The sequence below is a fragment of the Podarcis bocagei genome, assembly GCF_964188305.1.
Source record: "Podarcis bocagei genome assembly, chromosome: 9".
Classification (NCBI taxonomy): Eukaryota; Metazoa; Chordata; class Lepidosauria; order Squamata; family Lacertidae; genus Podarcis; species Podarcis bocagei.
The window spans coordinates 57,161,156-57,173,803 of record NC_138134.1 but is presented as its reverse complement, the minus strand read 5'-3'; the positions used below and the strand labels follow the sequence as shown (position 1 = coordinate 57,173,803).

The window sequence follows — 12,648 nt, the reverse complement described above, 5'->3', positions numbered from 1 at the left end:
ATTAACATTTTCTGTTCCCAATTTTCCGAAAAAAGGGCGGAACTTATTGCAATCATAAGCAGTTTTTAGCTGCATATTTTGTTCTTTAATAACATTTAGAGAAGGTTAAACGAAAACCTTTCAGAAACATCCTTACTGAAGTTAAAGGAAAAAGATTAAAATAAATCCTTCCCAGATTATGCTCTGGTATTTAACCTGACAGTGTCTTGCGGTGGTACATGTATTAATAACATTTCTCACTTTCTCATTGCCCTGTCAACTTTATCAACTACAATTTCTGAAAAAGAAGCATTCAGCTAGAAGCTATAGAAGCGATGGGAATACAGAAATGCTGGCTTTCAGTTGCATTGGAGAGCTGACCAAAGTAGCCAGACATAGATTGCCATGTTTTCTGTTGCCTAGTTGCATATTTTTCTATGTTTGCACCAGATTAGACACAATCTCACAATCACAGAATCATAAAATAATCAGAGTTGGAAGCGACCATGGAGGTCAACTCCCTGCTCAAGGCAGAGATTACAGTTCAGGATGCCTACTTGACACCTAGTTACCCTTGGCTTGAATACCTCCAGAGAACAAGAGGCTGCCACCTCCTGAGGCAGTCCGTTTCACTTAAGGCCAGTGCCATAACAAGGCAAGCTAAGAAGTCTTGTATAGCAGGTGGAGAGGATGGTGATCTGGCAACCCCTCTCCACTTACTTGCCTTGTCACCCTTCTGGACCTGCTTGTGCTCCCAGCCACCCCATTCAGTTCCCGAGCACAATTCAAAGTGTTGGTGCTGACCTTTAAAGCCCTAAATGGCCTCGGCCCAGTATACCTGAAGGAGCGTCTCCACCCCCATCATTCAGCCCGGACACTGAGGTCCAGCGCCAAAGGCCTTCTGGTGGTTCCCTCACTGTGAGAAGCCAGGTTACAGGGAACCAGGCAGAGGGCCTTCTCGGTAGTGGCGCCCTCCCTGTGGAACGCCCTCCCACCAGATGTCAAAGAGAACAACAACTACCAGACTTTTAGAAGACATCTGAAGGCAGCCCTGTTTAGGGAAGCTTTTAATGTTTGATGTATTACGGTATTTTAATATTTTGTTGGAAGCCGCCCAGAATGGCTGGGGAAACCCAGCCAGATGGGCGGGGTACAAATAATAAATTATTATTATTATTATTGCTCTCCACATTTTCTTCCTCCTCGCTTCATTCTGAGGAATGACGAAGAGGGTTGTTTCTCTGATTGAGGCATTCTGGGCCCGGCAGGTGCCACTGCTGCAGCTAGAAAAAGATGTTTACGATGAGTAACTTTAAACCTTTTTTAAAGTTTGAGCAGCATTTACTCAGCTTGTTGCAGTAGCGGGGGCAGCGCAGGCAGTCTCCTAGACATCTCACCCAGAATGCCTTGCTCTGAGGAAGGAGTTCCATGGCCCTTCCTCAGAGTGGGGTAGGGAGGAGGCAAAGGGGAAGGCAGAAAATCTGCTGGTGTTGCCGCCACAATAATGTGGTGGCAAGATGAGTGGCAGTAGGGGGAGAATGGAGCATAGGAGGAGGAGGCATAGTGTGGAAGCAACAGGGATGGGGAAGAGGCAGAGGAGAGGGTGATGGGAGGAGGAGAACCTGGCAGTGCAACCTTTTGCACCAGCCATGTTTCCACTATCTAAGAGCTCTTACTACTAGGAAGCTTCTCCTAGTGTTTATCCTAAATCTGCTTCTCTGCAATTTCTGTCAGTTGGTTCTAGTCCTGCACAAAACGAAGCCTGTGGCAACAATAAAAATGCAAAATTTGGCACGCTGTAGACAATCAACCACAAAGCTTTCTTCACAATTGATAAAGTACATTTCTTCAAGCATCAATCTGTCTTCATTATTGTGATGGAATGCAGTTGGTTGCAGTGTGACATTTCTGCTTCTCTCCTGCCCCAAATTAAGGTCTTTATTGGTTCTGCTGATTGATGCTCCGCAGTTGACAAATCTAATTAGAATTTTACCTCTGTACTCTGAGCACAAATGGGCGCAATCCAACCAGAGTTGAACATTTCAGTCTCCCACTGTTTCTAATGGGAAAGAGTTGCACCTAAGCTTAATTCTCCCATTAAAAGAAATCTGAATAAAAAACGCTTAACTTAGTTGGGCAATGAACAATATTTATTTTTCTTTTTTTAAAAAAAGAACCCTATTTATATAAGTTTGCATCTCAAAACATTTCAAACCATTTAAATGCAAACCTAAAACATCTCAATTTGCAAATATCTTAAAACAAAACAAAGTATCGAGGGAGGAAACTGAGGAAAAGAGCAATGTATTTATACAACGTGATTTCCTCTTCCTTTGCTTAAGACCCTATGTACCTCCAAAATGTATTTGGGAAGGTCCCCCTTCCATTCTCTGGAGCAGATTTTGAGGGTGCTGAGCATGGGTGTAGCCAAGCAGAGGTGGGGGAGCAGCTGCCCCCCATCAAGTAAAACAATAGAAATACATGGGTTCTGTCCTGCCTAACAAAAGTCCTGCCCCCCCGACAAAGTCTTGCCCCCCCCCCGAAAAAATCCTGGCTCCATCCATGGTGCTGAGGATCTGCGGTGGGGAGGAAGTTCCATTGTGCAAGTAGAAGTTTATTCTGCTTGTGTAATAACAGCTTTGGATACATTTCCTAGAAACTACACTGAAGTTTCACATAAAAATGTGAAAACAACTCACATTTAGTTAGTGATGTAAGGCATGCAAATCATTACTTTACATCAATGTAATAAATGCTGGTCAAATGATTAGGAAGTTGTCAGGAATAGTAGGATCCAGCAATATCACTTTCATTTGGCATCATTTCTTCTTATCCACAATAAATAGGTTACCAGGCTATTATTTTGTGAGCCACATTAAATAACATATTCTTTGTTACCCACTTAGCTTCTTTAAAGAAAAAAAATAAACCAATCTCATCTCTTTTGAGGGGAGAAGGCATGTTTTTATTCAAACAGTTCAAGAATACCATTTTTTGATCCAGGGGCAGATAATAGCCAGTGGTTTTGTGTAATTATTTTTAAACATTGTTTAAAAATGGTCACTGGAGCCATTCCCTTAAGGAAGAGCAAACACAATTGCAATGATTAACAGAGAGTTACTTGAGATTTCAGCTGGGTTTTAAGGAAGATGCCATATAAGAAGAGTAGTAATTGTTCTGAGAATGATCCGGACCATCTTTGTAGCTGCTGTTATCACTCTTAATATACAGAACACTTTGCAGATCCCATTTAATTTACTCTTGCAGTAACCCTGTGAAGGAAATCACCATTAACTACTGGGCAAGTCTGAAAAATGAGTGACCTGCCAAGTTGAATTCAGCCCACTAAAACTATAAGGTGGCTTGCAATGTGCTTGACAACATCTCTCCCCACCCCCCAATTTTTGTAGTCTAAGGTGGGCAGCAAAAAACAGGTTTAGCAAGTCCCTAGTATGCTCCCATGCATGACTGCTGGGCTGTGTTCAGCTTAATGGGTCAAAAGTTGTTCAGGCCTGTAGGTGAAAGAGGAGTCACACGGCATCATGGTGGGTGGAGGCAGCAGGAAGATAGAACCAGGATGGAGCTTGTGCATCCCACACTGACTGGGTGCTGCTTATTGCAGGTGCAATAGGCCCCTATCTGATGAGAGAGATTCACAGAGGGAGAGCCAATGTGTTCTGCCAACAGTTCACCTAACCTCCATCCTAGGAGTTTGCAAACTCGACAGGTTATGGCAGCAGCACCTGTTCCCTCTGCCCTTTGTCTCCAAGAGCAGGGGAGACTTGGGGTAGAGGGCAGCAGACCACGGTGCTCTCTGAGCCTAAGATAGAAGTGCTGATTATCTGGGGGCTCCTTTATGAAGTGTGTGTGTGTGCTTACCTAACATATAGGTGCTCAGGCAGTGCTGAAAGTTGAACATGCATGCTTATTACAATATAGTTTGTACAGAACACAAATGGGTTTTTCTTCCACATGCATTCATTTATTGGGGAAAAAGAAAGAGGCACCTAGTGCTCCTCTACCTAACCCCAGCTATTGGTACATGGATGGAGCCAAAGTCAGATTTGAAAGTTGCAGCAAGAGAAAATGCTTTGCTTGAGGTTGCACAATGACTTCATGCTCAAATACACTTTCAGAAAAAATTTCCTGGGACTTAGCAGGAGCTTGATTTACAGAGATCGGTGCATAAAGATCTACACCAGGCATAGGCAAACTCGGCTGTCCAGATGTTTTGGGATTACAACTCCCATCATCCCTAGCTAACAGGACCAGTGGTCAGGGATGATAGGAATTATAGTCTCAAAACATCCGGAGGGCCAAGTTTGCCTATGCCTGATCTACACAACATGTAAAGGTAAAGGTAAAGGGACCCCTGACCATTAGGTCCAGTCGCAGACGACTCTGGGGTTGCTGCGCGCATCTTGCTTTATTGGCCGAGGGAGCCGGCATACAGCTTCCGGGTCATGTGGCCAGCGTGTCTAAGCTGCTTCTGGCAAACCAGAGCAGCGAACGGAAACGCCGTTTACCTTCCCGCTGGAGCGGTACCTATTTATCTACTTGCACTTTGACGTGCTTGCGAACTGCTAGGTTGGCAGGAGCAGGGACCGAGCAATGGGAGCTCACCCTGTTGCAGGGATTCGAACCGCCGACCTTCTGATCGGCAAGTCCTGGGCTCTGTGGTTTAACCCACAGCGCCACCCGCGTCCTATACACAACATGTAGATAAGCATTAATGTCTGCTGAACAAGTATCTGTTGAAGGCAAAGGAGCAAGAACCAGTAGGAAAAAAATATCTACCTAATGCCTGAAATAAATACATCAAGATAGAATTCCTTCCTATTAGAAATTAAAAGTTCATCACTAAAGTGACAAATACCATTTGGTGTGTTGAAAAGGTCACCAGCAGGGCTGATCTGAAACAATGGGGGCGGGTGCTTTGTGAACATTTCTTCACCAGCAAATCCCTTCTTCCTTTCAGATTTCTTTTTTTTAAGAGGAGTTTTTGAAAAGGTGTGGAAGTGTTTGCCCATTCAGAGTCCTGACAATACAACACAGGAAACATTGCCTGCTCACTTTGAAATAGCTCCCTTTGCCCCCAGAGACACCATCAAGCAACTAAATTTGACTGGTTATGTTAAGCATTGTGTGCCTTCTGAATTAGCTTTGTCCAAGTGGATTTGCTATACAATGGCATCAGTGTTCCCTGGAAGAAGTTTGAGAAGCACTAAAGTATCTGCTAGTGGAGTAGTTATGCGTGGGCTGTGGAAAAAGAGGTGGGATATTTCAGATCCCATAGAATCACTGAAAATATTTGTAGGCAAACATTAAGCACAGCTCTAGCCATCAAGCTTTTTGACAAGACCAAAGCAGAAAGTACAAACCAAGAGAAAACCAAGAACCTGAATGGACACAGGGACTGAGCTTCTTAACATGACACCAAGGCAGGCAGGCTAGACATCCTAAGCTCAGGCTTCATAAACAGAATCAAAAATAGATATATTAGATGCAACCTTTGCCAGACTGCTGCCCTCCCAAGGTTTTTAACTACAGCTCCCATTAGTATGTGCTGGCTGATGGGTGATGTAGTTCAGAATATCTTCAGGGCATCAGCTTTGCAAAGGCTGCATTAGACAACCACATGGAAATCGGAATTTTAAAACACATTGGACACTTGGAACAGGGAAGCAATAGCAGAACAATAAACACAGGATTGGGCTGTTAAGACATAGTCCCCCCCCACCTGCTTGCCAATAGTATTAAAGTCATTGTTATTTTCAGCTTTAGTCAGATAGAAAAGAGATTTTTCATGCTTGTGCTAAAGATGGAATTTCAGCATCAAGCGATGAGCTCCCATTTTAGCAGCTTTTTCTACAATTACATATAGGCAAACCATGATGAATGACAAGAGACTGGAGCAGAGGAAGTCTGATGCTAGTTTTAAGAGGAGGCCTGTGAATAATCCAAGCAAACAGGCCACAAAGTTAGAAGACTTACTGGCCTGTATTTGGTTGGATAATTCATAGTATTATTAGTAAATGATAACATGAAACATTTATAGATGACTGGATAGAAGTAGAAAGTGTTCCGTTTCATGAGCAAGCTGGTTTTAGACAACGCTGATCTGTTTTGGAACACTGATTCCCCCCTCCCCTGACCTACTTAGTTGAGACCAACCGGTTACCACATTCATTGACTTGAAATGTGCCTGATGCAAAACCTCCTGAAAAAATTATAGGATAAATCAGTGTTTCCCAACCAGTGTTCCGCGGCACACTAGTGTGCCGCGATACGTTGCCTGGTGTGCCGTGGGAGGGAGGCGGGCGAGTCGGGCGGCGAGAGGCGGGGCGGCGGCGGCGAGGAGAGGCCGCCCAGCGCGGGGCTCTCGCCGTCTGCCTGCCTGGCTGCCTGCGTGGCGCTGACGTCACGGGGCTGTAACGTGCCCCACATAGGCACACGCGGGGCGGCGAGCGAGCTCCCTCCCACATCCCATCGCCGCTCGCTTCGGCCGGCCTACTGGGCTGTCGCAGGCGGAAGGCCTGCGCATACGCGAGGTTTTCGCGCCTTCGGGATTCCCTTCACGCCTTCCTCCTCCCGGGTCCTTGAGAGCGCGGGAAGCGGCAGCGCGAGACCGGCGTTGAGCCTGGTAGGTATTGCGCTTGCCAAGGCAGTCATTTGGGAAATGAAAACTTGCAAAGCAAGCAACCAGTTCAATCTGAAGTACGTGCATGCTTAATATCCTGTATCTGAAACCTGTTCTGCCCCCTCCCCCACACTTGGTGCCATTTTCATCTACACATGCAGCAGAGTAAGTTGACCCAGAATAGTACCAATTCAGATGGCAGATGGGAGAATGACAGTGCTGAATGCTTTCCCATGTAGAACAGTCCCTGCAAATAAAAACCTAGCATATTTGGAAGAGGGATGCTAGCCTAACCATTACCTTCTATGCCAGTGTTTCCCAACCACTGTTCCGCGGCACACTAGTGTGCCGCGAGATGTTGCCTGGTGTGCCGCGAGATGTTGCCTGGAGGGAGGCGGGCGAGTCGGGCGGCGAGAGGCAGGGCGGCGGCGAGGAGAGGCCGCCCAGCGCGGGGCTCTCGCCGTCTGCCTGCATGGTTGCCTGCGAGCTCGGCGGGCAGCGCCTCCGTCCGCAGCGCCCGCCTCGCGGCTCTCATTCCCTGCCAAAGCTCACCCAGCCAAGCCGCGCTCTCCTTCCTGCCTCGCTTTGCTGCCTCCTCCCCCCCACCCCCAAAGCTTGGAGGTTCCCCGGCAAGGGGGAGGGAAAAAATTTGAAACTTACACTTTCGTGCGTCCCTCCCGGCATGACGCTGCGCGCTGACGTCACGGAGCTGTAATGGTGGTGTGCCTCAAGATTTTTTTCATCAAACAAGTGTGCCTTTGCCCAAAAAAGGTTGGGAAACACTGTTCTAGGGGCAAGATGGAATCCAGGAAATGGTTGGTCCTTGATAATGAGATCGTTTCAATTTCTACCCCTCGAACCGAAACATTAACCCACTGCCCAGTCATGAAAACCAGGCTGAGGATATGTCTGCCTCATGAGTTGGGTCAGTGATGTACTGAGACAGCCCCATGGTTGTTATGGCAGCCATTACGTCTTGAGCTGGGGCAGACAAGGTAGCCTCCACATGGATGCTAAACTCTCCCAAGACAAGCATCTGGTGGGTTTCTGGCATCACACTCATGACCACCTCTGCCAGCTTGGACAGAGAGACTGCTGGGGGGCAAGGTGGTTAGTAGCAAAATCTCCACTCTGTCTCTCTGACCCAACATGGATGCATCCCACTGGGTGCGGTCAGTGGACTAGGGTGATTAGGCTAGTCGCCTAAATGTTCCCCTGGTATCTCCTTCCTAAAGTCCGGGAAGGTTCTGGTTGGTTTAGGGACAGAGGCACAACACTCACGTCAGGATGTCAAGATATCCCATGCATGACATCACCCGCCCCAAGTTGCCTTCACAAGCTGGCGCCTTTGACCTGAACTATTCCCCTACAAAAAAATTCACCGCATGCCATGGATGTATACCCTCAAGTCCATCTCCTGTGCAGACCTGGCCTCTTGGCAAGGGAGACAGTTCATGACTGTGCATGACTGTGATCTGCTTCTAGCTCTCCAGTCAGGGCTAAAAGTAAAGGTAAAGGGACCCCTGACCATTAGGTCCAGTTGTGACCGACTCTGGGGTTGCGGCGCTCATCTTGCTTTATTGGCCGAGGGAGCCGGCGTACAGCTTCCCAGGTCATGTGGCCAGCATGACTAAGCCGCTTCTGGCGAACCAGAGCAGCGCACGGAAACACCATTTACCTTCCCACCGGAGCAGTACCTATTTATCTACTTACACTTTGACATGCTTTCGAACTGCTAGGTTGGCAGGAGCAGGGACCGAGCAACGGGAGCTCACCCTGTCGTGGGGATTCGAACTGCCGACCTTCTGGTCGGCAAGTCCTAGGCTCTATGGTTTAACCCACAGTGCTACCCGCGTCCCTCCGGTCAGGGCTAGTGTTGCACAAAACACTGGTGCTGCACTGAAATGGGGCAAAGGTAGGTTCGGCTCAACATAAATTTGAGAAGAGTTGATAGTGTTGTCAGATGGAGGCAAACATGACTTGGTTGAACATCAAAGACAAAGGTTTCCAGAACATTGTGGATATCGGAGAGAAATGGGGAACCTGTGGTCCTCCAGATGTTGCTGGACTTCAGCCACCATCACCCCTGACCATTAGCCATGCTGGGAGTCTAACATCTGGAAGACCACACCTCTAGTGTATATTCAGAATCCACTTGTCCTTTAATTTGGTCCCAGTTCCCCAGCCCTGTGCAGGAAGGCAAAACTGTCTCCGTCTCCCTTTGGCCACATGATGAAGGCTATAAAGTAATGTTGCTTTGCATCAGCTGAGAAGCTGGCCCTTAATTAGAAATCAGCAATGCCTGGAATACGTTAAGTGACTAGATGACACATATGGTGTATTTATGTGATACTATTGCATACTGGGTACGATTACATTAAGATCTTAGCATGCCAGGCAGTTAAGGAGCTGGGTGAACGAAAGGCTACTTGCAAAGATAGCTGAATATGAGGCATATGGGTTACATCATTTCTGAGCGTCTTTCCTCCTCCCCCCTGAATGGGAGTGACAGTTCTGCTCAATCTACTTTTAGTGTTTTGCTTTTTAAATACACACATTTTTATTTATTTATTTATTTGTTTAACAGAATATGTGTACCACTCAACAGGAAATAAAGTGATTCCCAAATTTTTGCACCTGGACCACTTGATAATTGCTGAAGGTCTTGGTGGACAGGTTAAGGATTTTTTTTTTTTTGCCTGTTGCAGCAAATTGTAAAGTGATATTCTAGGTGATATATGATTTTAAATTGTATTTTTTTAAACTTATTTTATTTCTTAGCTTTTGGATTGTATTCAACAAATATTTCTCAGAGTAGACCTATTGAAGTTAATGGCCATCACTAACTTAGGGTCTTGCCAGCTTGCACAGAATTCTGCCAGGCCTGCTGAGCTATAGAATAGCACTATGAGAAATGAGAGAGCATGCTAGCACAATCCTAAATATATGGACCAATATATGGACATTCAAACTGTCTTTCAGAGAAACTTGCCTATCATTACTGATCTTCTCATTTAGAAACCTCTGAGAAGCTTACATGGAGCCTCAGGGTTCTTTGTAACATAGTTTTAAAATGCCACTATATGCCTTTGTTGTTATTTTGGTAAGATGAACCTATTCTGGACTGACCTGCATGCTTGATTGTTGCTTGTTGTTTGCACAGCGGCTTTAACAAATCAAGCTATGTTGCACATGTGGCCTTTAAAGTTGCTACATCTTCAGAGCAATAGTGGACTTCTTTCTAAAAATGTAAGCATGGCGAGCAGGACAGTTCACAGATTTTTAAAGAATGTAATCTCAAGTTTTTGGACTTGATTGTCTTTGTTCTGGTCATTTCAGGATTACCAGATGCCCTTACACTGAGAACACAGGTATATGTCATGCTTATAGAGTATGGTCAGGGGAAATAATTGTCACCCCTTAATGATAGTCTGCAAGTATCTCTGGAAGAATCTTGCTTATGCCTAGTTCAGTGTTTCTCAAACCTTGAGTATTCTCTCCTAAGGAGAGTCCATTGTTAACACCCCCAAGGAGAGCCCAACGGTGTTGAGCCCAACACACATATAAGTGCACACAGACACACACACAGCAGCAATGCATAGCATAAATACCTAATTTATTGGGATGAGCTGACAGTCATAGGATAGGAAGCTGAAGAAGGGTGGTACAGTGGTTTCCTGTTGAACTTGGTCTGGTGAAGCCTGGGTTCACATCCCTGATCACTATCTGACCCTAGCCTACCTCACAGGATTGTCATTATTAGAAAAAGTGGAATGCCCCACACCCATTTATGAGGGCACCATTGCTTCAGCTCTGAGGACAAACTCTGGTACTTCTCCTCTGCCTGCCCACTACATCACTGAACTTAGGGAGGACCTAACACGACCCTGAGGCTATGTGTTGCAGGGAAAGCTCAGCAGCATTGAGCAAGATGTATTTCAGGGACACTTTTCTACTACTAATGACACTGAGCAATATCTGATAAAGCTCCTCAGGGATCGGAATGTAGCTTTTAACACCCACTGAGCTAACGGTTAAAGAATAAGACAGGGCTGCATCCACTAGCCTCTGCCTGCTAGCAAACAGGCTCTTGCACTAGTGGATGGGTGAGCTTTAATGTTGCACAACAGATAAATCCAGTGCAACAGTTGCACTTGTGGAAACTTGTTGTGCATCAGGTTGCACTGTCTGTTGTGCAACAAAGTTCTCGGCAATCTTCTTATGCATTCTCTTGTGTAGCAACATTTTGCTGGTGCCAAACATTTCACCAGCAGAGCATGCGTAGTGCTAAGTGACTAAACATGACACTGGATACAACCCAAAGTTTTAAAGTCATCACCAGTAAAATATCCTTGGTAATGAAAATATAGTGTAATAACTGGCTGCATTGCTTAGCCTTCTTCAACAAAACACTCAATGAATCATAGAATCGTAGAATTGTAAAGGACCCACTGACAATAAACTTTAGCCAGGTGTGGGGCTCAAACCCACCTCCCTGAGATTAAGAGCGTGACTCTTAATCTGTGCAGGATATTCTACTTGCAGTAGAATGCATGTAAGAAAGTTCAGAGCTTGCGAAAGCGATTATGGAGGGTGCTGGCGATGCTGCTATATAACCAAGAGCTCTGCATGCTTCTGCCTTCCTGCTACAGCTGCAAAGAAACAACATTCTAGAAACTGCTGTTCCTTCTTTATGCTTTGGGGATAAAAATACATGCTAGATTCTGCCATCTCAAATTACTGATATTCCTTTTCATGCATGTTTATGCTTAATTGTGGGGATTGTTTTTGAGTGTTGCCCATAGGAAATTCCTTCATGAATTACAGATATCGGTGTGGGTGTGGGTGGGGAAGCCACTTGTTTTTTTTGGGGGGGGGTGGTTGTGTGCTTGAACATAAATGCAATTCTGTATAATAACTAAATATGCCCTAATCTGAACTCTTAAGTAGAAATTAAATGAATTAAATGAAGATGACCTGGAATAGAACTTTCTCACTATAAGAGCTGTTTAATTTGGGACTCTTATTTTAACTCTTTATACTTCAATTCGTGAATCTTTAACTATGCTGTACCTATAGTACAGAACTGCATTGTTGTGTTGATGTCAAAAATGAGGTTCTGCTATTCTGTTCCGCTTCCCCCCCCCCATCCCCAGCGTGTTGCTTTAAAACAGCAAAATGCATTTTAAGCAAAACACTGCACAGGAATGAATTGTGTGTTAAGGAAACAGTATCCTTTCCCATGCACACTGAGACCCATTTTCCCCATACACAAGTAACTGGCACCATTTGCTTTCCAACAAAACTTGTGGCAAAAGGTATATATGTGAAATTTGGCTGTATTGTTTTGTACTGTGCTACATTTAGGAGGTCTTGGGACACGGGTAGCGCTGTGGGTTAAACCACAGAGCCTAGGACTTGCCGATCAGAAGGTCGGTGGTTCGAATCCCCACGACGGGGTGAGCTCCCATTGCTCGGTCCCTGCTCCTGCCAACCTAGCAGTTTGAAAGCACATCAAAGTACAAGTAGATAAATAGGTACCGCTCCGGCGGAAAAGTAAATGGCATTTCCGTGCGCTGCTCTGGTCCGCCAGAAGCGGCTTAGTCATGCTGGCCACATGACCCGGAAGCCACATGTACACCAGCTCCCTTGGCCAATAAAGCGAGATGAGCGCCACAACCCCAGAGTCGGTCACGACTGGACCTAATGGTCAGGAGTCCCTTTACCTTTAAAGAGACTTACTTATTTTCCTCTCTTATCTATCCATTCCTGCTGCTTCAGCACCAACACAGGGAGACATGTGCCCAGGAGCAAAAGTGGCCTTCAGTTGCAGATATTTTAGGGGGCAAAAAGCCATGCAGGTGTGCCTCTTTTAAACTTCCCCTCCAAACCACTTGCTGTTGTTTTGTTGGCAAACTGTCCCATCAGTGTTGGACAGACAGTTTACACAATATGGTGTACATATAGGGGGTGCATGTTGCAATGCAGAGCAGGATAAGCCCTGCTGGCCACACTCCTTGAAAAGGTAG

At 45.7% G+C, this 12,648-nt stretch overlaps 1 protein-coding gene across 5 annotated transcripts in view; it reads left to right on the top strand.

Moving 5' to 3' along the window:
* The window catches only part of NPNT (nephronectin), a 60,700-nt gene that overhangs the window by 7,294 nt on the left and 40,758 nt on the right, over positions 1–12,648 (top strand). The gene's annotated exons all lie outside the window — the stretch shown is intronic.